This window comes from Carya illinoinensis, chromosome 11, assembly GCF_018687715.1.
Source record: "Carya illinoinensis cultivar Pawnee chromosome 11, C.illinoinensisPawnee_v1, whole genome shotgun sequence".
Taxonomy (NCBI): domain Eukaryota; kingdom Viridiplantae; phylum Streptophyta; class Magnoliopsida; order Fagales; family Juglandaceae; genus Carya; species Carya illinoinensis.
The window spans coordinates 40,507,967-40,535,115 of NC_056762.1; positions in this window are offsets into that span (position 1 = coordinate 40,507,967).

Genomic DNA, 27,149 nt, shown 5'->3' on the forward strand with positions numbered 1-27,149 from the left:
TAACATCTGCAAAATTGCACGTTATATCTACTGGCATTATTCTCTAATATAATGAAGAGTAATAATAGTTATAGTCATGGCCTGAACAAATATAGTGCAGTCACTTTGAAAAAAAATGGGATCTATTATTAAAAAAATTAATTTTTTTTATGTGAGTCTTGTATTTATTTATTTATTTTTAAATAATTATACGACATTTACACATTCACATCTGTAACTATCTTTTCTCATAAAACATTATTAATATATATTTCAAGTCAAGCAACGAAATACATGCAATATGGTCTAACATACGTTGACTTATAATAACTTCTTCTTTTTTAATAGAGGTAACCTCTTTATTAACAAAGCCTCATTTTTGGTAGAAGAATATCCTTACAAAATCATCACATAAAAAACAATCTCATAATAACCAAAAAAAAAAAAAACTATCCAATAAAAATTACAATCTCAGATAAGGCAATCCCAAATAATCCAATCTCAACCTGCCTCTCATCTTCCTTGATAAATCATGTATGCTATCCCAAGAATTTAAAGTGCCATGTGCACCCATACAAGCCAAAAAATCAGCCGACTATTACCTTGGCGATAAACATGTTGCACCCAATAATTAATCTGATGAATAACTTCCATTATTTCCTCTCAATAATCTTCCAAATACCACATATTGCACTGAGTTCCCTTAATCCAGATAACAACAATCAATGAATCCAATTCCAGAACCACGTGGGAAATACTCAGCCTTTTCACATGCCGAATACCATACATTAAGCCCATCACTTATGCAAAAACACTAGTACCAGATCCCACATGTACAGCATAGGCATAGATCAATTTACCTTCATGAGTCCTCAAGATGCCACCTGAACCAGCAACACCTGGGTTCCCGCGACTACATCCATCAGAATTTAATTTTATCCAATTAATTTCCAGCCTCCTCCAATATACTAACTACGGCAACCAGCTCTTTAATTGGCAATTTAACAGGAAATCTTCAACTCAGTTAAAATGCTTGCATCGCATGAAGATAAATGCATACATCGATCACATGATGTCCTTTCGATCACATCTACGTCGATCAACTTCAATGTACAAACACAATTTTTCCTAGACATATCCTGCCACGTGAAGAATATGGTCCACAGTGATGAAGACACAACAGTGATGAAGACACAACAGTGATGAAGACACAACATACCAGCTTCCATACAAACTTTACATCGCCTTAACCAGAGAGACCAGGTAGTCATTCTGGAAAATAAATAGAATCAATTGACCAGTTTGAGTAGATCTAGATGCTTTCCGATACCAAATTTCTACCATCTCTTTCCAGCTTCTCCCTTCCCTATATAACAACCCCACAAGCAAGAAACATCTTCTCCACATTGCTTTAGCAATATCCCCTTCGGCTAGCACATGTTTCAGCATCTCATAACTTTCATTTACACAACAATCACATTTTGAAGTTAGAGAAATTCCAACAGATCTTATCTTTTTTATCCACACTCAGGTCATTCAACATAGCTTTCCACATTATCACCAACATGTTCCTTGGCAAGCAAGAGTACCACACCCAATCCGACCATCTATTTTTTGGTGCCCATATTCGAATGCACTCCCAAGCACTCTTGGAAGAAAATTTTCCATCCACACTATTCAACCATATGAAATGCACTCCCGCAAAATATCCTCGGTACTAGCCTCTCCAACCAAACTTTTTACTAAATCAACATCCCAACCAAATCAATCTAATTTACAATCTTTTATTACCAGCCTCACTTATTGGCTACAACTGCATCAAAGGCCCCTCATCAAGCCATCTATCATGCCAAAAAGACACATTTCCTTCTTTGAGTTTCCATTTCGTTACAATAGCTTATGTACAGTCTTGATCAATAATAATAATGAGTTATTATAAAGACTCAAACAACTCAACTAAAAAAGTAGACAAGCTGGGACATGAAGATATAAATTCGAAAATGATACATTAATAATTTTCTTTTATATAATTATATTTTAAATGATACATTTATAATTGTATGTACGCATGTCCAATAGCTTAACGGTCTCGATCAATAATAATAATGAGTTACTATAAAGACTGATCAACCAACCCAACTATACGAAAATGATATATTTATATATTTTTTTACAATTTTTAAATAATTATGTTTGAAATGAAACATTTATAACTAAAGACTCAACAATCTTGATAACAATAATGCGTTATTATAAAGACTCAACTTACAATAGGATAACAATCTTGATCAATAACAATAATGCGTTATTATAAAGACTCAACAACCCAACTAAATGAGTGGCTAAGCTGGGACGCGTACATTAATACATTTTTTTTACAATTTTTATATAATTATGTTTTAAATGATACATTTATAATTGTATGTACACACGTCGACTTTCATACAATAGCTTAACGGTCTTGATCAATAATAATGATGAGTTATTATAAAGACTCAATCAACCCAACTAAAAGAATAGCCAAGCTGGACCCAAAGATATTTATCTCTATTAAATAAGTGCCAATAGGGGAATGGCATTGTCATCCAATCCTTTTTTTTTTTTTTTCCAATTTTGTCATGAAACTCCCATCTTTTTTGTTTTATCTTCCCCTCACCAACTGTCTAAAGTGTATTTTTACACTTTTCTTTTATCTCTAAGCTTTCTTCTTATTCTTCTCTATTATTTTTTTCCCTATTTTACCCCTTCTTTTATAACGAAACCTTCTCACCAACTGTACCTTCTCAATCTGTAACGACTAGATTGGGGTTAAATGAATGTAATTAAGAAAATGATTGAGAAATATTACAGAAAATTGTATAAATCTATAAATTGATAGGGATAAACTGAGCACTGCTTCAAGGGAGGCACCTCCAAATTCAGAAAGCACAAGAGTATTCTGGAAATAGCATAACTAACTCTGTCAGAGACAGACCCTTCATACTACTGGAAGTAAAAGGACTAAAGTATCATTTTAAAAGTCTATGAGCTTTTTTATTTTTTAAGAGTCAGGGTCACATGTTCAAGAGTGGCCCCTCCCTAAACTTATTAATAAACTCTCACTTATGGAGGAGGAAAACCATGATTACATGCCCATCCAACTCAACCTTATTACCAAAAAATTATAAACAATAAATCCTTGTAACCTGAAAACACACCTAGCAACCATAAACTTATACAAAAACTAAATACCTAAAAAAAAACAATAATTTCATCCTAATACTAGGCAAACCAAGAAAATCTAACCAAAGCAAACCTTGAACACGAAGAGGCAATTCATCAGAAGCCATATAAGTACACTTCACCCCCTCCTCACCTTGTCTATAGAGAAAATTAGCCACGTTATTCCCCTGTATTAAAGACCATCAAACGAATGCAAAATGAAGAATATGACAAACTATTACATCAGGTAAATGAAAACACAATTGAAGCCCAGCTGATTCAAAGTCCACGGCCCACATTCCTTGTTAGCTTAAGTTTGTTGTTCTCTTCTACACGTACAACCCATGAAGACCCAAACCCATACTTAGTCCTCTAGGGTTCCAATCGAACACTTTCCCCTCCAATTCATTCATCCACTTCATAGCCCTTCACAGCCTTATCCTTCTCTTCTCTTCCATTGGTCACCTACCAAGTCGTGTAACAAACCCCCCTTTCTTAGAGAACGTTACCCACAAGGTGAGGGAAGTCCTTGCAAAGCTGTTGATAAGGCTCCCAGGAAGCGTTCTCCACTGGTTATCCTTGCCAACGGACCAGCAGCTTGACTAAAGGTAGGTTCTTTACTTTCCTCCATCCTCCTTGTAATGATCTCCTCTGGTTCTGGCTTGAAAACACCCTTGGAATTAACTGGTGGTAAGGTGGGGAGTGGGTTCACATTCTGACCTAGCTTTCACTTTAGTTGAGACACATGAAAAATATTATATATCTGTGCAGTACTAAGTAGCTGGATTCGATAAGCAACCTCTCCAATTTTTTCTTAGATCTGGAAGGGGCTATAGTAAGGAGGGGCCAATTTAAAGCTCTATTTTTTATGGATCGAAGATTGTCAATATGGCTGCAGTCGTAAATAGACCCAGTCCCCAACTTGGTGGTGTTGCTCCTTTCACTTTTTATCAGCATATTTCTTTCATCCTCTCCTGAGCCCTAACTAGATTTTGTTTCAACAAATGCCAACTGTGATCCCATTGCTACAATGTAATCTCCACCTCTACTACTCTTGCTATGTTTGGTAGATAGCTAGTTAGTTTAGGGGGCTTTTAGTGATAAATGGCCTCAAAGGGGTTAACTTTAGTTGAGGCATGCTTGGTTGAGTTATAACACTACTCAACCAAGGCAACCCAGTTGGACCAATCCTTAGAATTGTCACTGACATAGCTTCTTAGGTAGTTCTCAGCCCACTTGTTTATTGCCTCTGTCTGACCATCTATTTAAGGATGGTAGGTAGTGTTGAAAGCTAGGTGAACACCCTGCAATGAGTACAATTCCCTCCATAACTTGCTTGTGAATGTGGGGTCTCGATCTGAGACAATGGAATGGGGCATTCTATGTAGTTTGAAAATATGTTTTACAAATAGCTGTGCCATCACCTTAGCTGTGTAGGGATGAGAAATGGGTATAAAGTGGACATATTTGGTAAATCTGTCCATTATTACCCATCATGCATTAAATCCTTAAGAAAATGGTAATCCTTCCATAAAGTCCATGGAGATGTCTGTCCAAGGGCTGGATGGTATCAGAAGAGGCTATAGAAGGCGACTAGGAAGTGTGTTGTCCACCTTTACTGTCTGACAAGTGTCACAGCTTCTTAAAGAAGCTTTTAAGTCCCTTTTTAATATAGGCCAGTAAAAATATTTAGTGAACCTAAGCAGTGTTTTATTGAATCCCAGATGACCCTTTATGGGGCTGCTATGTACCAAGCGTAGTATTTTGCCAATGAAAGCTGAATTGGCTAGTATGTAAATTCTGTTTTAACAGAATAAAACCATATCCTTGACCTCATAGTGAGATGGTAACCTCCTGTCTCGGCATTTTAGCAATAAGGACTTCACTATTGCATTTGAGTCATAAAGACTTTTAATTTCAGTGAGCCAATCCCAGCTAGGAAGTGTCATTAGAGCCAAAGTCACTTCATTATCCAACCCTTGCCTAGACAGGGCGTCCACCACCAAGTTTTCCCTTTCTTTTTGGTATTCGACTAGAAAATCATACCCCATTAGCTTCAATATCCATTTTTGCGGCATTAGAGTGCCCACTCTTTGATCTAGCAAAAATTTTAGACTTTGGTGGTTTGTTTTGACCACAAAGGAGTGTCCCAACAGATAGCTAGGGATGCCATTTCTACACTGTTAAAACTAGAGCCATTAGTTCCTTTTCGTAGGTTGACATAGCTAGAGTTTGGCCCTTTAGAGCTTGACTGAAAAAAGCTTGGGGTCTCCCATCTTGCATTAGCATAGCCCAAATTGCTTCATCGAAGGCATCACATTCGATTACAAAGGATAATTGAAAATTAGGTAAAGCCAAAACTGGTGGCTCAGTCATGGCCTATTTGAGTTGTTCAAAGGCAGCTTGGGTTGTCCCACTCCACTTAAAGTTGTCTTTCTTTAATAATTCAATCAACTTGGCTACAATCGTCCCATAACCCGTGAGACCCAAAAACCCTCTTAAGGCTTTAATAGATTTTGGAATGGGCCAATTATTCATGGCATGCAGTTTATCGAGATCAACTCTAATGCCCTGGCCTGAGATGAGATGGCCCAAATAGGCAATTTTATTTTTCCAAAACAACACTTAGTTTGGCAAAAAGTTGGGGTTGTCTTAGTAATTCAAAGGTGGTTTTCAAGCGGGACAAGTGAGTCTCAACAACGTAGATAGGGTTTAAAAACCTGGTTCATAAGACTTTGAAATGTTAAGGGAGTGTTAGTTAAGCCAAAAGGCATAACTAAAGACTCGTAGTGGCCTTTGTGTATCCGAAAGGTAGTTTTAGGAACATCTTTTGGTTGCACCCTGATTTGATAGTAGCCCAACCATAAATCAAGCTTAGAAAAAACTTTGGCTCCATGGAGTTCATCCATCAACTCATCTACCACCGGAATAGGATATTTATCCTTAATAGTAATGATGTTCAGCACCCTGTAATCCACACATAATCACCATGTCCTATCGGTCTTTCTCACCAAAAGGCATGGGGATGAGTAGGGACTTTGGGAAGTGCAAATAACTCCTGATTCCATCAATTCTTTCACAATTTTCTCAATTTCATCATTTTGAAAATATGGATAACGGTATGGCCTCACAGAAATGGGTTTTGTTCCTAATTGTAGGGTGATAGAATGGTCATGGGTATAGGTAGGAGGTAGGCCTTTGGTGTTGAGAAGATATCTTGGAAATTCTTGAGTAGGTGCTGTATATGTTCAAGAATAAGGTGAGGTTGGTGTGAAGGTGAGCCTTCAATTAATTGCAGTAACAACCCCTTAGTCTTCATACTATTAGCCCTATATATCAACCCTTCCTCAAGCAAATGATGAGCATTCCCCTTTGAGGATTACAGCCTTGTCATTGTGTTGGAATTGCTTGGTCAATTCCTAGAAGTTCCAAAGAATGGATCCTAATCCTTGCAGCTATTGGACTCTTAAAGCCATGTAACAGCTAGCTAGGTCCAATAAATACATATCAACGAGCAAAACAGCTCCTTGAATATTAACATTGACCCCCATCACCTTCCCTTCACTCTCAAGCTAATCTCCATTTACAACTTTTACCTTCACTTTTTCCTCAAATAAAACTGACAATGAAAAACGTGATATTAGAGCAACATCTAAGAAGTTGTGTGTACTGCAAAAGTCAATTAGGCTGGTTACCCTATGGCTGCCAATCTTTCCTTTAACCCTCATGGTCTTAGGATTAATGGAGCCAATAATGACATGAAGTGATATTTCCAGGTCTTTCAGTTTGGGACAAATCTAACAAATATTCTCCCTCAGTTTTAAGAGTATCTGGGTTTCCTCAAGTCAAGTGTTATCCTCTAGCACTTCCTCAATGAGGTAGAGTTTAGAACTTTAGCACCTATGGACTAGGTGCCATTTAGAGTCACAATTAAAGCATAGGCCCTTTATATGCCTCTCCTTCATTTGGTTTGGATTTTGTGGACAGGTACAATAGCTTTGAGATTGAGGTCATCTTGGGTGGAGTTGAATTTTAAGGAGGCTAGTTCATAGGGGTGGGGAGTATGGAATCTGGGAGTGAATTTTTTAACATAGGGAGACTTTTTCCTCTTGAATCTTTGCAAGGCCAAATGTAGACGTTAGGTTGTTTGGGCTAAATATGTGAACTATCAACCTTATATCATCTTGCAAGCTACTAAAAAAACAGTTTAGCTTGTACCATTCTGAGAGTCCCCGTAACCTGTTTGATAAGGCCCAAACTGAGTCTTATATTCCTCAATAGATCCGACTTGTTTGAGCCTAGTGAGTTGCTCCATGGGATCATTATAGCTACTTCACCCAAATCGAAGCAAGAAAACTTTGACAAATTCATCCCAAGATGTTAATACTCCAAACTCATCAAAGTCTTGGAAACATACAAAGGTTTTGCCCTCCATATGAAATGAGGTAAGTCTCATACGATGATGAGGTAATGTGCTATAAAATGAAAAAAACTAAGTCACCTTGTACAACCATCCATATGGGTCTTGTCCCCTGAATGTGGGAAAATCCAACCTTATAGCTCTTGTATGCACTTCCCTTGTGTGTAACACCATCTGATCATTGTGACTAGAGCTGCCACTATTAACTACTCCTGCTAATCTCTGGTAATTCATTTTTTTCAAATCTGAGACCATAGCAGCTGTGACGCCCCCAAATTCCGTTTGGGATTGGACGGACATTTGAAGCGTCGAGACATGCAACACAAGGTTACCTGCCCCCGTTCATGACATATAAGATGCAATAATCCTAACATGCATCTAACATTATGCAATATTCGCAGCGGATAATTTTTTTCTTTAGCAATACTATGCACCAAATTAAAATATCCCAAATACTTAAAACATACTTCATATATAAAGATACATTGAATAACTAAGATCACAGAACTATTCCAAAATAGTTATGATCTAAAAGTACTGGAGATGCAACTCCATCGTACAAGTAGTAATTTAACTACTATATTAACCTTAACGACGCACCGTCGTTCAGTCGACTGTATCTAGTTGGTCAGCTCCTGATCTTCCTTCAGGTCCTGTAACAAGATCTACCATTCGGGGGGAATGGTAGTTGGGACTACCACAGTGAGATTTGATTACAAATCTCAGCAAGTTAACAAAAAACTTCCATACAGACTAATGATGCATGTATGACAGTAAAAGCATAAATGCATAATCAAATTCATAAGTAATTAAAGAATAACTTAGCGTACAACATAGCATAATTGACATAACTTAAATTGAAACATGAACTGAACTTGACTTATCATAAACTTGCTTTGAAACTTGAATTAACATGAAAAATACATACTCCACAGTTGTTGTGGCCCCATGTATTTTACGTGTAAATACATACTCCACAGTTGTTGTAGCCTCATATATTTTACGTGTAAATACATACTCCACAGTTGTTGTGGCCCCATGTATTCTACACAAACTTGGCTTAACATTAAAAATACATACTCCACAGTTGTTGTGGCCCCATGTATTCTACACAAACTTGACTTAACATGAAAAATACATACTCCACAGTTGTTGTGGCCCCATGTATTCTACGTGTAAATACATACTCCACAGTTGTTGTGGCCTTATGTATTCTACACAAACTTGACTTAACATTAAAAATACATACTCCACAGTTGTTGTGGCCCCATGTATTCTACACAAACTTGACTTAACATGAAAAATACATACTCCACAGTTGTTGTGGCCCCATGTATTTTACGCATCACAATTGTAGTTAAATACATACTCCACAGTTGTTGTGGCCCCATGTATTCTACACAAACTTGACTTAACATTAAAAATACATACTCCACAGTTGTTGTGGCCCCATGTATTCTACACAAACTTGACTTAACATTAAAAATACATACTCCACAGTTGTTGTGGCCCCATGTATTCTACGTGTAAATACATACTCCACAGTTGTTGTGGCCCCATGTATTCTACACATCATAATGTACTCAAGATGAAATGTGACTGGAATACGAAAGGACTGAAGTCCTGACGTAACATAACGTGACTTGAACATAACTTAGAATACATGACCAACTTGAGATAGAAACATTTCGTAACATGGCATAACATATAATAGACAACATATTTAACATGACATACTTGCAACAGTGAATATTACATGACTTGACTTACATGTAATGGATGACATACTTAGCATGACGTACTTGTAATGTACAGTAATATATAACAGAATATATTATGTAACAGATAAAAATTGATGACAGAATAAATTCTGTATAATAGACAATTACATGATAACTTGACATGGCATGACACATATGATAACATACATACATACACTGTAGTTCTTTTATTTAGCACACATACACAGTAGACTGCTAGTAAGTTAAAAGCTAACTTACCTCGATCTCCGCGTTTCTTATAAAACCTCAAGCGCGATCACGAGGAACTGTAATTAGTGATTCTAAAAGTTAGTACTAAATCACTAATAATTTGAAATATGGAAAAATACTAACTTAAAGAGTAAAATTTCCATTTTACTTCCTACATGTAGGAAAATGACCGTTTTACCCATAACTTAAGGATTTTGCATACTAACTCCAAAAGTCACCAAAATTTACATGCCTCATGTAAATTTTATCCTCAACTCAAATATCAATTTAGAAAAATTTAAAACTAATTACAACTATTAAAACTCCATAGGGCCGAAATTCTCATATGCTATTTCTATTGATTTTTGTTTCTAACTTGTTTTGATCAACCTTTTGATCTATGACTTATAAATATGTGATCTTCAAACCAAACCATCACATGGTTTAAAAAGATGTCCTAAAACATATATAAGCTTCTAATTCAAGATCACATGGTTAAAAATTAACCAAAACATAAATTTAGCCAAGAACATCCACACTTTGGCTTATCTGAATATCTCTTTGTATAAAATTTTATATCTTTGAAACTAACATCAAATATCTTCAAAATAATAATATAACATGTATATAAGATGCTTAGGATCCTCCAATAAAATTATCAAAGTCATTAGAATAGGTTTAGACCACCAAAGAGTTAAACTTTCTCAAAATAGAAACTGTTTTTCTTCTTCCAGTTTCTAAGTTTCTAAATCTAAGCAAATATTTCATCAAAACCTTCAATCATGCAAAAATCCTCAACCAATAGTCATATATACATGTTAACAATACTCCATAAAAATTTCGGACCAATATCTATCCATTAGCTTGGTCAAAAACTCCAAACTATAACATATTCTCCAGTTTATCTCCCAGAATGACCTTTCTATAGTTTATACAATATTTGACTGACCAAATGATCTTCAAATGGGGCAAATAAGATATCCATGTAAACTAGACTCAAAAAGGAACAACTTATATGAAGGAGACTTTATGATAAAACACTTACAACAGCTTCGAAATGGGCATGCAAAAGAACTCCTAAAAGCTGTCCGAGAGAGAATGTTTGATATTCTTTTAAAGAAACGTGTAAATGAAGATAAGTTCGTGGGTGATGGCTGGAGATGCTTATGGAAGAGATAAGGGAGATGATAAGGCTGGAGTTGAGAGTTGAGTGTGGTTTTCTCCTACCCAAAATATCTATAAAATATTATCTCAAAATATTCTATCCAATAATATCTATAAAAATCAGCTCAATATATTTTCCAAATGTGGAGTAGACTTGGAAGAGTAAGGTAGCTAAAATCTTTCTATGTGTATTTTAAATCTCTATTCTTAAGAGATACTTTCCAAATGTGTATTTTGCTTAGGTGTCATGATCTCACACCTTGATTTCCTTCACAATTCCATCTAATGGTTTCTCTTTGTGCCAAGTATCTAATACTATTCATTATGTGTGGTTAAGATTTTGCCAAGTGTCCAAATAAAATATCGCTATCCTAATTTGGACATTTCACACTATGATTTTGAAAACACTGCGCTCAGTACATTTACCGAGGTTACTATTCACTCCAAAAATAAACGTAATAAACTTAGTACTGAAAAATTCTAAATATTTAATTAAGCCTAGTGGTGTAGACTATAATGTATTCTGACACTTTTAACTATCTCAAATAATTAAAATCGCATTTCTAGCACCATAGTGAGTGATAACACTAACTATGTTGACAGGCTAAAATTTATGCGATTAGTCGATTCGTGTAAACTTACAGAGTTTTCACGAGATTCCTAAAGTCAATAGAAATTCCTTAATTGAATTTCTAGCGGGCTGTTACAGCAGCAAACTTGAATCATGGTCTCCATTTGAAGCCTTATAGTTTGCATTTCCACTCCGATGGTAGTAAACTGAGATTTAGCTTGCTTCATGTGATTTTTGGTCAACTTCTTGAAGGAATGAAAGTCCTTGCATAACTCTTGGAGGCGTGTTCCATTAGCCACTTAGAATTAGGGCAGGAAATGGGCTTTGGATACCACTTGTAACAACTAGATCGGGTTGGATGAATGTAATGATGAAGATGATTGAGAAATATTGCAGAAAATTATATAAATATATAAATTGATAGGGATAAACTAAGGCCTGCAAGGGAGGCACCTCCAAATTCAGAAAGCAGAAAAGAATTCTAAAAATAGAATAACTAACTCTATCAAAGACAGACCCTTAATACTACTGAAAGTAAAAAGACTAAAGTGCACTTTTAAAAGCCTATGGACTTACAAGCTATTACATCATGTAAATGAAAATACAATTGAAGCAAGCTGATTCGAAGTCCACGACCCACATTACTTGATAGCTAAAGCACGTTGTTCTCTTCCACACGTATGGCCCATGAAGGCCCAAACCCATACTTAATCCTCTAGGGTTCCAATCAAACACATTCTCCTCCAATTCATTCTTGCACTTCACAACCCTTCACCTGCATGCCTTCACGCCCTTATCCTTCTCTTCTCTTCCATCGTTCACCTACCAAGTCATGTAACACAATCCTAATATTTTCCTTCCTCTTCTAAATCTCGGCATCTTATGCGTGTAAAGTGTCCTATAGTATGATCTCATACGTATATGCATCACATAAAATAAAACCCAAACAGAATGACTAGAATGTTTAAATTTCTATGACTTCAGTAAAAAAATCATACCTATATCTGTCAAACCAAACAAAATCTAAACACAATCTGTAATACATGTCTAAATCGAAAAAAATTTGATTAGACGATTTCAGAAAACCATTCATTACAAAAATGGGTCAAAATGAAATCAAATCCATCCAAAGCCAATATCTAATACATACTTTGATCTAAGAAAAAAACATGTTCAATGTAATCATGAAATAGAGAAAAGTGAGATTTGAGGGATTTTTAGATCGAAAACCACACGGGTTTTTTTTTCCCCTTCACATCAGAGACCTATTTTTCGAGATCTTGTGGAGGATGACGATGGTTGTTCGTGAAATATTGACTGCACAGGATAGAGTGACGGAGAAGTTAGATCTGAGAGGGATAAAGTGACGGAGATGCAAAGAGAAGGATGACCATGGCTGTTGTTGGTGGAAGATGAAGGAATGCCATCGAAAGCGGTGGAGGCCACGATAGATGGAGTAACAAGGAGGGCGGTGGTTCTTGTTGGTGGAATATGGAGAAAACAAAGAGGATAAGAGAGAGAGAGAGAGAGAGAGAGAGAGAGAGAGAGAGAGAGAGAGAGAGAGAGAGAGAGAGAGAGAGGATGTTGAGAAATAGAAAAGTGAGTCGGCATAGCAGGTGAAAATGGGGAAGGATAGAGAAGAAAATGTCAAAAAATTAGGGTATACTACTTTGTTTAAACGGCGTCGCAAGACGAAATTGCTGGTTTTGGTTTCTATGGTTATTTTTGTGCTCTACAAATCAGCACATTTTATGAAGAATTACTATTATTTTTTAAAAAATAAATTATTTTTTCTTGGCATTTAGGCTTGAGAAATAAATAATACTAGGAATGAGCTTGGGTTTACCAATTGGATTATAGTTTTTTCTTTTTTTTCTTCTAAAAAAATACTAGGTATTCATAAAAATATGATAGAAATAAAATCTAAAAAAATAAATAAATTCTAATGTTGTAAGGCATTTAATTTGCTTTTATTTGGAATTATTTATGTATTATTTTTCACTTTTACTAATGATTTTTATTTAATGATTTATTTAGAATATCATCTGCAAACGTAAATATTTTTTTCATTGTTAGATAAATTTAATCGTTCAATAACAAATTTGATATTAATAAAACTATTTTATGTAGATTTAGGCCGTTTCATTTAGATAATGAAAGTGTTTGATCTCATCTTATTTTATTTTATCATTATAATTTTTTTAAATTTTTACATAAAATATAATAAATAATTCTATATTTTCAAATATTAAAATAATAATAATATTAAAAAATAATATTATAATAATATTTTATTTAATTTTTAATTTTTTTAAAAAAAATATACATTATATAATTGTATATATTATTGCACTGTCATGAATAGATCCGTAGCTATAGATACATAGCACATAGCACGTACCCTTTGTCTTGCGTTGAATGATGATAATGACATGTCGAAATTTGAGTAGAGGCTTTGGATGCTAAAATATAAGATGGAGAATAATATTACTCTGGTAAATACGTAGAGAGGTGGACGAGTTTGCGGTTTTGGATCAATTAATGGAAATTGTGATTGTGGAGACCGGCCAATTCAACATTCTTTCAGTTCTGGTGTTTTTCGGAGTTGGGTTCAAACCTTGAGAACTTTCCCGGTCTCCTATTCAATTTCAAAGACTTATTAGCAAGATATCAGAATGATCACCATTTGTTGCAAATAAAGCAATTTTTGCATCAAATGGACATGTTTTCCCTCACTTGCATGGCCTCATCCCAGTAGGGATGGACCACGTCAGGGACAGCAGAGGGGCGCGCGATGGCAGATGACAGCCTTCCAGCTGGGAAGGAACAGAGAGTGGCTATGAAATGATGATTAAGGATTTTTATGACAGAACAAATATTCAAAATTTCGATTTTCACGTGAAAATTTATCGAGGGGAGCAACCTTACGAGAAAGTTCTTGTAGGTTTGTAGACATCCCATTTAATGAAAAATATCTCTACTTTTAGGATCAACGCGTATGATGGTGTCTTATCCACAATTACTCCCAAGATTACTGAGATATTGAACTGCCCAACAAAATTTCACTGTAATCTTGGAATCTAATCAACAAACAAGAAGTCCCAGTTATAATCTCGCCAAGGATGTGGGAAGGAGCTTCTCTCGTTGCAGAGATTGGTAATTAACCAAGCTAAAATACCAGTCCTTCTATTACTAACTCGACTCCACTGTGGGCATTAAAGCGGTGGCCCTTCTGCTCCAAGCTTCCCCAAACCAGAATGCACAAATGAAAGCCATTGCTGCTATCGTTCACTCAAAATATTAAGAATTGTAACTCTCTTGCAAAATATGCTAAGGCTAGGATTGTTAAAAAAAAACAGTGAACCGGTAAACCGGATTGGATAGGACTAAACCAGTGGGGTCGGTTCGGTTCCGACTTTGGTTTGGTCCAGTACCGATTTTATTTTTCTTAAAATCAAATTGGTCATTTTCTGATTTTTCTTTTTCTAAAATCGGACCGGTTCATATATATATTTTTAATTTTTTCTATTATATATAATTTATATATATAATATATAATTATATATAAAATAGTTTGTATTATATGATAAATTACTAATTAATATGATATTAAATTTTAAAATCTTATATAATTTTGTTTATTGTATTAATAGTTATACTAACATTATATAGTACATATTAATAGTTATATTAATATTATATAACTATATATTATAATATATTACAATATATTATTATTATAGTATTATATACTATAATATACTATATTATATATTATATATAATATATAATATAGTATATTAAAACTGAAAAATCGGACCAAATCGAACTGGAAACAGGTAAAATTAGAGTACCCGTTTAGGAGGATAACCGGTGCGTAATCAGTTTTAAAAAATATAAAATTAGTATATATCGATTCGGTCTTAAATTTTATCCAAAATTAAATCGAACCGGACCAACTATACCCCTAACTAGTGATGATGCACTAATTAGCCCTAGTTGACCAAACCGGATCGGTTGATTCATTCAATCCGATTCATTTTTGTTTTTTCATCTATTTTTTACAAATAAATTAAATATTTAAATTAATAAAATTAAAGTTAAGTGAATTATTAGTGTGGATTATTTAACTAATTCATTAAAAAATATTTCACTATAATTATATTTATACTTTTAATAGTTACTATTTACTAATTTAGATTTTACTCTTAATAATAATGTCCTATATTTCATATGTGATTAATGAATATCAAATAAAATCATTGTACATAGATTATTCATTCTTGCTTGCAACTTTAGTATTTAAAAGAAATTACCTATTTATTTTAATTAAGTGTAAATAGTAGAGTATGTATGAATGTATAACAACATAAATTATCATATGATTTATGATACATATTAATGGATAGTATATATTATTTAAAATTTTATATGGTCAATGATAATAGATTAGATAAGCATTATATAATTAACTTATACAATTACTATATAAAATAATGTAACATATATAAATATTTTAAAAATAAATATATTAATTTGGTCAATTTCTGTCCGATCTGGTCCAAAAATCACAAACCCCAAGACCAAATTGAAACCCAATTGGTCCACTATCTATGGGACCAAACCGAAATAGTGAGGACTAAAACCGACCACTCACTGTTTCGGTTTGGTCTGATCGATTTTTTCAGTTCGGACCAAAACCTTTTCACCTCTAATCAAGGGTTAATGGTGGTGCCCAATACTACTGAGCCATTGAATGCTTAATCTTATAAGAATAGACCAAATTTATTAAAGTCATAAGCAATAGCCAATAAACTTTCTATAATTTCTATTTTTTGAAAATAATTCATAACTTTTATTTTTAAAATAAATTCTAGAATACTATTAATAATAAATATAATTATTTTAAAAATATTTTCAACATTTATAACGAATTATGTAACTAGCTATCGTTATATAGATAAGGTTGCAAGTTCTCAAAAAGACTTGTCATGGAAATTGGCAGTGATAAATTGGTTGTTTCGGCCCATGATAAAATCTTGAATATGGCCAGAGAAATCCACCGTTTGTTATAAATAATAATGAATAATTTGTGAGTAATTTATAAATAATAATAAATTATTTGTAAATAATGATAAGGTAGTTTGAGAATATTTAAGAATAATTATATTTTTAATTTGAGCCTAAGAATATCAAGTGAAAGGAAAAGAAGTGCAATTAATATTGTGTGCATTGGGCATATGTACGCACGTACGTAATGGAGGTTAATTTGGGATGAGCCTTCTGATCAAGGAATGCAATACTTAAATCTCAAGGTTTTTCAACTTCAGCGTATGTTTCTGTTAAACGGCATCTAGCTACTAGTGGAGAAGCTAGCTACGCAGTTAATTTTGAGATGTAAAAATGAGTTTGTTTTTTTATTATTTTTGTTTATTTATTTATTTTCAATAAGTTTGTCAATAGGATACATAAACAGCAGCCAATGTCAAGAGAATGCAGGAGCAGTACGCACGCCCGCATGCATGCGATATTTAAGGTATATATTTGGATAGTAAAATGATCTCGGTTAAATATTGAATAATAGTAAATAATAATAAAAATAATTAAAATATGTGAAAAGTAATGATAAAATATTAAGTACTAGTAGAATAATCTTTACCCAAACACAACCATAGTTCATCTACGTTAGTGGTATGTGATGATCTATAGCTGTAGGAAAATGTTAATAATTTGTCCATTATTTTGTCTGGTAATGAAAAGGTCTATGTTTTTTTTAATGTTTTAAAAAAATACAAACTTAACTTTTGCATTAGAGGTTCCCGTAGTAGGATGCATGCAGTCTTGACTACAGGATTGTACGTGGTGAATTAGCTTTGTTGAAAAATAGGGGCTGCATCTCCTGGCCTTCTTTCTTTTTGAAATAAGAACCAGATCTCATTCATGAAAATAGGGGCTGCATCTTCTTCTTTCTTTTTGAGATAAGAACCAGACCTCATTCATGCAAAGTATTACACCATTTCCTTACAAACCAGTTCAAAGATACATTCAAAAACAACTTCCAGTTCGTACAAATCCTCAGTGCATAGGAGTGCCGCCTTTGCCAAGCCATGTGCAACTTGACTGAATTCCCTTTTTTGTATAAGACACAGACCATTCAGCAAACTAGTTAAGCAATTGTCTTGTATCTGTAATCAACAAACCCCCATAACTCCAGTCAGGCTTTGAATTTTTTAAGATTTTCGCCACCTTAATGGCATCCCCTTCCAGCTTAATTATGTGAATTCCTATCTCCTTACAAAATTTGACTCCCAACATCAAAGCATATGCCTCTCCACAAAATGGGCATAAACTTAGTGCTCTTCTTGATCTTAACGTCCCAATTACACTTCCTGCCAAATCTCTAAGTATAGCACCAATACCAATTAGTCCCATCTCGAGTTGTACTGCTACATCTCAATTGAGCTTATAAAACCCATTTTAACCATCTTTGCTATTGAGGAACATTTAAGCTTTTAGTGTTTCTATTCTTAGAAACTTGCACTCTATTAAATAAGTCAACTTCAATTCTAACCTAATTGACAAGAAATGAAGGATGCTTGAACTTTTGATCATACACAAAACTATTTCTTCAAAACCATATCTGTCTAAGAGTCATTGCAGCTTTCATGTAATTCCTCTTTATCAAACTTGTCAACCAATGCTTGCCAAATTCCATGCCCTCAAGGCTCATTTTCTGTATTTTCTTGCAACTAATTGACCAAACATCTTTTGCAGCAGGACATGTCCACAAAACATGGGCCACATTCTCAGAACCAGATTTACTAATGGGACATATATCATTAGAAACAACCTTCCTCCTGTATAGATTAGACATCGTTGGGATAGCTTCATTCACAGCTTTCCAAATGAACATAATTATTGCTTTTGAGATTTGCAAAGTCCAGATAGATTGTCAAAACTTGGACTGAGTGTTAATTAGTGAAGGTCCCCCATGAGCTCTTGCTACCAGTTCTCTATATAAATAATAAGCACTTTTTACTGAGAAAATTCCATTTGAATTTCCCCTCCAAACTAGCTAATCTCCTCTGCTACCATCAGACATAGGGATGCCTTTAATAAGTTGGACCTCAGGTTCACTAAAGAGCTGGTTAATGGTTTCCTCTTTCCATTGATTATTGCTAGGATCGATAAGGTCTAAAACCATGTTAACATCTACACTAAGAGGTCTTGCTGAGTTAACCTTGTAAGAATAAGGATTTTCAAGCCACCTATCCTCCCATATTTTGACATGCTTCCCATCCCCAATCCTCCATATCAGTCCCTCTTTAAGCAAATTTAATCTAGCTACCAGGCTCCTCCACAAGAAAGATGGTCTTGACCCTACATTTGCCTCCAGCAGCTCCCCATTTGGAAAGCATTTAGATTTTATGACCCTTGCTGATAGGGAATCAGGATGAAGCAACATATGCCATGATTGTTTTGCTAACATGGCTAGATTAAAACTTTTAAAATTCCTGAACCCGAGCCCTCCTTGCTTCTTTGACTGCCTAAGTTGATCCCAGTTAACTCACTGTATCTTGGACCTGTTTTCATTAAAACCAAAACTTCTTTAACAGTTTATTAATTCTACAAGTAATGGAAATAGGCAACAAGAAAATCCTCATTGCAAAGATGGGGATAGCTTGTTTGCAATGAGGATTTTCTTGTAGAACAGATTTAAGCAAAATTTCTCTTCCAGCTACAGATAAGCTATTAGTCTTCCAATTTTTCACCCTAGACCATATCCTATCAAGAAGAGAATGAAAAGAACTTGCTTTAGATCTATCAATCACATCAAGCAAGCCAAGATTTCTCTCAAATGATCCTTTCGACTTAATGACCGTGATAGTTAGAAAATTATCCATTATCTTTGCTGAAGTATTCCTACTAAAATGGATTTATGTTTTTTTTCCTTATTAAGCATTTGACCAGAGGCCTTCTCATAGACTTATAATATAAAAAGTATCATACTCCATTCAAGAGAATTAGCCTTACAAAAACAAAAAAAGATTATCATTTGCTAAAAAAAAAAAAAATGATTCACATACACATGGCCTCCACCAATAGGTACACTTGAAATGATACCATGAGATTCAGCTTGAAACAGCATGTTGGACAATGCTTCAACATAGATGACGAATAGATAGGGAGAGAGAGGATCTCCTTGTCTAATGCCTCTAGTAGGATTAAAAGATGAGCAAACCTCACCATTCAGCAACAAAGAGAATGAAACTAATGTGATGCAATTCATTATCAATAAAATCCGCTGATTAGCAAACCAAACCTTTCCATTACAGCTTTTAAAAAACTCCACTATACCCTATCATATGTCTTACTCATATCTAGCTTTGATGCCATAAAACCAGATTTGCCAAACATTCTAGTATTCATTGAATGAAGGGTCTCATATGCAACAATCATATTATCAGTGATCATCCTGTCTGGAATAAAAGCACTTTGATTCATTGATATGATATAGGGTAAAATAGACTTAAGTCTATTAGTCAGGACTTTAGCAACAATCTTATAGCATACATTGCAAAGGCTTATAGGTCTTAAATCTGTCACCCTTTTAGGTTATTTAAATTTTCAGATCAAGGTTGTATAGGTGTCATTCATACATCTAAGGGAGCATCAATGGTTAAGAATATGCAAAACATACTTATAGGTATCCTCACCAATAGCACTCGAATTAGATTGATAGAACTGTGCCGGGAAACCATCAGGGCCTGGGGACCCTAATGGTCTCATTTTGAATATAGCAACCCTGACCTCCTCCTCTGTGAATGGCTTCATTAATCCTTGATTCATTTATGTTGTAACCTTTGGGGACATCCCTTGTAAACATTCATTGAAATCTCCAATATTTGAAGAGGTAAACAGCTTTGCATAGAAATCTGAAAAAACTAATACAACTTGACCTTTTTCTGAGACCATACAACCATTCTTGTCTTGTATTTGATAAATGGAATTGCTCGTTTTTCTTTGAGTGGCCTGCTTATAAAAGTAATTAGTATTCATATCCCCATGTTAAAAGCCAATGTTGTTTATCCCTCCATTTCCACTTCAGGGGCTGCATCTTCTGGATTCAACCAATGAATATACATGCATTTAAAGCATACAATTCAAAATAAGAAAAATTTTATATAATATACTATCATCACACTTTCATCCCACTAAGTAATATGTGACACATTTATTACAATTGAATGATCTTTTATTACATGATTCTTTATCATCCAATGGTGATTATTAATGAATGAGGAATCAGCTGCCACACAAAAAGAGCAAAACCGAGAGAGCAACAACACTACATCAGCTGCCACACAAAAGGAGTAGGACAGAGAGCACAACACCACTACATGCCCAACAGATTCTCAACAGAATGGATAGTGATATTTCAGGCTGTACACTCTTGGGGGCAATATTGTACATTCATTTATTTTTTTATGTATAGATGGTTATTACATCTCTTATATAAATAGGCTACTGTATAGATTTACGAAGATAGAATTCTTGAATACAAAACAGAGTATTTTTCTCTTCATCTCCATTGTTGTTCTGCAACTTTTCTTCTAGTAAACCAGACCTTCACTAAATCTATCATGGCATCAGAGCCTCCCCCTTAACCTCCCACTCTCAACCTTACCGATCTTAGCAATCCAAACAATCCATACCGACTAGAAACCTCTGATAATCCCAGTACTCTTCTGGTCACGGAACCTCTCACTACCGAAAATTACTCCACTTGGTCCAGATCCATTCAAAGAGCTCTTAGGGCCAAGAATAAACTCGGACTTATTGATGGAACCATTGCCAAACCTACCTTTACCTCTGAAACACTCCTCTCATTGTGGGAACGATGCAACGATATGCTTGTGTCCTGGCTTCAAAATGCTATCAGCCTACCACTTCGTTCGTCTGTGGCATTTGTTAATGATGCACGGGAATTATGGCTGGAACTATAAGATCGTTTCTCCCCCCTGGTCCCCGCATCTATGAATTGAAGAAAACCCTTGCAAACTTGTCACAAGAAACCGATACAGTCAACTCCTACTATGGAAAACTTAAATCCCTTTGGGATGAGCTCTCTTTTTATGACCCTCTACCTGTTTGTTCCTGTGCCTCAACCAAACTCATCTCTGACCGATACCAACGAGACTGTGTGATTCAGTTTCTTATGGGCCTCCATGATTCCTTCACAAATGTTCGTGACCAGCTTATGTTGCTTGAACCTCTACCACCTGTCAACAAGGTATTTTCCTACATTCAACAACAAGAGAGGCATCATCTCATCACTTCACCTGCTCCTCCAGTTGATACTATTGCATTAGCTGCCCATAGACCATTTCCTTTTTCTCCCAAGCGAGACAAACCTTACTGCCCTCATTGTAAAATCACGGGCCATACTTTGGCTCAATGCTTCAAATCTAGAAATGTCGCAGCCCCTGTTTGTACACATTGTGAAATGACTGGACACACTGTTGACCGTTGCTACAAACTTCACGGCTACCCACCTGGACACAAGTATCATAGGCCACGTCTCAATGCTGTCTCCATTGAAGCACCTCCTTCGGCAACCAACAATGACTCAAACATGGTGTTTACTAAAGAGCAATATCAAGAACTTGTAGCCTTGCTCCACAACAAGAACTCGGCTGCTTCTCCATCTGCAAACCAACTCCAAACAGTTTCTCCAACTCAACATCATATTTTATCAGCTGCTGGTATCTCTTTGTGTTTATCCTCTTTTTATTCTAAACCTTGGATCATTGACACGGGGGCTACAAATCATATGATCATATGATCTACAGCCCCTCCTTTTTCACCACAATAACATCAACCATATCCAATTTTGTTAAACTCCCAAATGGTGCAGTAGCTACAGTCACTCACATTGGTATCGTGCAAGTAACAAAAACTTTTCTCCTTCATGATGTTTTATGTGTTCCCAATTTTCATTTTAATTTGTTGTCTGCAACTAAGCTTGCCAAACAAGTGCATTGTTCTCTCATGTTTTTCTCTGATGTTTGCTTTATACAGGGCCTTTCTCCTTGGACAACGATTGGGAAGGGTAGCCTACTACATGGTCTCTATCATTTACACACCGAAGATATTTCACCTCAAGCTTTAGTCCATACTTTTCCACAACATTTTACTATTCCAAATTCCATTTCAGCCTTGGTTCAACCTCTCGACAGTGCTCATAATTTATGGCATTGTCGATTAGGTCACCCCTCTCATGCTCGCATGTTACACATACATGATATCAATGTATCCACTCATATGAATATCAATGAAAATTTACCTTGTCTTACTTGTCCTCTTGCCAAGCAAACACGGCTTCCATTTCCTTCTTGCACTAATTTAACTTATGCTTGCTTTGACATTGTTCACTGTGATTTATGGGGACCACACCACATTTCAGACCACAATGGTTCTCGGTTTTTCCTCACTATTATTGACGACTTCTCTCGTTGCACTTGGGTATATATTCTGAAAAATAAATTTGATGCGCGTTCTTGTTTAAAATCTTTTTGCAATCTGGTTGTCACTCAATTTAATACAAAAATTAAAACCTTGCGTAGTGACAATGGTCTTGAATTTTCCATGACTGCATTCTACTCTAAACATGGCATAATTCATCAAACCTCTTGTGTCGAAACCCCCCAACAAAATGGCGTGGTTGAAAGAAAACATCGTCATCTTCTTCAAGTGGCTTGTGCATTGCGTTTCCAATCTGGAATACCATTAGAATTCTGGTCTGCTTGTGTTCTTACAGCCACCTACTTAATAAACCGTATTCCCACCCCTCTTCTTCACAACAAAGCCATATGAAGTCTTGTTCAATAAACATCCCTCCTACTCACATCTTCGTGTCTTCGGGTGCCTTGCATTTGCTTCCACCTCCTCTAACCATCGTCATAAATTCGATCCTCGTAGTCGACGTTGTGCCTTTATTGGCTATCCTTTTGGTGTGAAAGGCTATCAGCTACTTGACCTTAACACTCATAAAATTTTCATTTCAAGGGACATTATCTTTCATGAAACTCTATTCCCATTCCAAAATCCATCTTTGCTTCCCACGTCATCTACTGCCTCCCCTTCTTCCTTGTTTCTCAATTTCCAATTACCTGATCCAGACTCTATACCACCACACTCTCAATACACTCAGCAATATACAGTCACTAAAACACCTTCTTCACCTCCCATTAACACATCCACAACACCCCCTCCTCCTTTAGTTCGTAGGTCTACTCGCTCCCGTCGCCCTCCCCCTCATTTAAGTGACTTTATATGCTCCCCACCAATGGTTCCTCCACCTTCTCAAACAATGCTACTTAACCCAGAGTCAGAGACGTGTAACCAGGCTGCTTCCTTATCTTTGTCCACGGCAAGGCCCTACAACTCAGGTGAACCATTTCCACTCTCCTCTTCTATTTCCTTTCATAAACTTTCTTCCTCTTATCATGCTTTTATTTCTACTTTGTCTGCCACATTTGAAACTACATCTTATGGAGAAGCTGTCAAGTATCCTCACTAGTGTGAGGCTATGAATTCTGAAATATCTGCTCTTGAACACAACCATACTTGGTCACTTGTTGATTTACCACCTGGTAAGCATGCCATTGGCTCCAAATGGATTTTTAAAGATAAGCATAATTCTGATGGGAGCATTGAGCGCTACAAAGCTCGTCTTGTCGCCAAAGGATTTACACAACAAGAGGGATTTGACTACAATGAAACCTTTGCACCGATAGCAAAACTTGTTACTGTTCAGACCTTGTTAGCAGCTGCCTCTATCAAAGGCTGGTTTCTTAGGCAATTTGATGTTCAAAATGCTTTCCTCCACGGCGACTTGGAAGAAGAAGTTTTCATGCGCAAACCCCCTGGTTATTTCAAAGGATTCCCAAATCAGGTGTGCCGCTTACACAAGAGTATCTATGGATTAAAACAAGCCCCGCGACAATGGTATTCCAAGTTTTCTCAGGCCTTGTTCACTTCCGGATTTCAGCAATCTGAGGCTGATCACAGCCTCTTTACTCGGTTACAAAATGGCTCTTTCACGGCACTTCTCGTCTATGTTGACGACATCATTATGGCCAGCTCAAACATGGACTCTATTGCTGCTCTTCAGTCATTTCTCAGTGAGCAATTTCAAATTAAATGTCTTGGTGATCTTCGCTATTTTCTTGGCATTGAAGTAGCTCCTTCCTCCAAGGGTATATCTATTTGTCAACGAAAGTATACTCTTGATATATTATCTGATGCTGGTGCTCTTGATACTCGACCACTCAAATTGCCAATGGAACAAAACTTAAAGCTCCGAATAGATGATGGACAGCCTTTCTTGGATCCTCTCCCTTATCGTCGTTTGATTGGTCGATTAATTTATCTCACAATTACTCGCCCAGATATAAGCTACGATGTCCATGTTTTAAGTCAATTTATGACTTTTCCCACTTCCTCACATCAACATGCAGCGCACCAGGTTCTTCGCTATCTCAAGAATGCACTTGGTCAAGGACTACTTTTTCCATCCAGCTCCTCCCTTCATCTTCGAGGATACACTGACTCAGATTGGGCCTCCTGCCCCGATTTCTAGTCACTCCATCACGGGTTTTTGTATCTTCCTTGGCTCCTCATTGATCACATGGCGATCAAAGAAGCAAACCGTGGTCTCTCGCTCCTCTGCTGAAGCTAATTATCAAGCCATGGAAACTACTTCTTGTGAACTACAATGGCTCTCTTACATTTTACAGGACTTGCATATCTCGGTCTCACTTCCAGCTGATCTCTACTGCGATAATCAAGTTGCCATACATGTTGCAGCAAATTCGGTGTTTCACGAGCGCATAAAGCACATCGAGATAGATTGCCACCTCATTCGAGATAAAATTCAATCTGGTTTTTTGCGCACTAGTCATGTTCGTTCTTCACTCCAGCTTGCTGATGTCTTCATCAAGGCTGTGACGCCCCCAAATTCCTTTTGGGATCAGACGGACAGTTGAAGCGTCGAGACATGCAACACAAGGTTACCTGCCCCCGTTCATGACATATAAGATGCAATGTTCCTAACATGCATCTAACATTATGCAATATTCGCAGCGGATAATTTTTTTTTTTTTAACAATACTATGCACCAAATTGAAAATATTCCAAATGCTTAAAACATACTTCATACATAAAGACCCATTGAATAACTAAGATCACAACACTAGTCCAAAATGGTTATAATCCAAAAAGTACTAGAGATGCAACTCCATCGTACAAGTAGTAATTTACGTTAACTGTTATATTAATATTGACGTTGTACCGTCGCTTAGTCAACTGTGTCTAGTTCATCAGCTCCTGATTCTCCTTCAGGTCCTGTAACAACATCTACCATCGGGGGGAATGGTAGTTAGGACTACCAAAGTGAGATTTGCTTACAAATCTCAGTAAGTTAACAAAAAAAAAAAACTTCCACACAAGCTAATGATGCATTGATGACAGTAAAAGCAAAAATGCATAATCAAATTCATAAGTAATTAAAGCATAACTTGGCGTACAACATAGCATAATTGACATAATTTAAATTGAAACATGAACTGAACTTGACTTGACATGAACTTGATCTGAAACTTGACTTAGCATGAACTTGCTCTGAAACTTGAATTAACATGAACATGATATGAAACTTAACTTATCATAAACTTGTTCTGAAACTTGACTTAACATGAAAAATACAATACTCCACAGTTGTTGTGGCTCCATGTATTCTACGTGTAAATACATACTCTACAATTGTTGTGGCCCCATGTATTCTACACAAACTTGACTTAACATGAAAAATACATACTCCACAGTTGTTGTGGCCCCATGTATTCTACGTGTAAATACATACTCCACAGTTGTTGTGGTCTCATGTATTCTACGGAAACTTATTCTTTAACTGCTTAAATACATACTCCACAGTTGTTGTGGCCCCATGTATTCAACATGTCACAATTGCTGTGTCTCATGTAGTGTATGGGTCACAATTGCTGTGACCCCATACATAAGTAATCAAGATGAAACGTGACTGTAATACGAAAAGACTGAAGCCCTGACGTAACATAACGTGATTTGAACATAACATGAAATACATGACCAACTTGAGATAGAAATATTTCGTAACATGGCATAACATATAATAGACAACATATTTAACATGACATACTTGCAACAGTGAATATTACATGACTTGGCATACATGTAATAGATGGCATACTTAGCATGATGTACTTGTAATGTACAGCAATACATGACAAAATATATTATGTAATAGATAAAAACTGATGACAGAATAAATTCTGTATAACAAACAATTACGTGATGACTTGGCATGGCATGACATATATTATAACACACATACATATACTGTAGTTCCTTTACTTAGCACACGTACACAGTAGACTGCTAGTAAGTTAAAAGCTAACTTATCTCGATATCCGCATTTCTTATAAAACCTTAAGCGTGATCACGAGGAACTGTAATTAGTGATTCTAAAAGTTAGCATTAAATCACTAATAAATTAAAATATAAAAAATACTAACTTAAAGAGTAAAATTTCCATTTTACTCTCTGCATGTAGGAAAATGATCGTTTTACCCATAACTTAAAGATTTTGCATACTAACTCCAGATGTCACCAAAATTTACATACTTCGTGTAAATTTTATACTCAATTCAAATATCAATTTAGAAAAATTTAAAACTAATCACAACTATTAAAACTCCATAGGGCCGAAATTCTCATATGATGTTTCCATTGATTTTTTGTT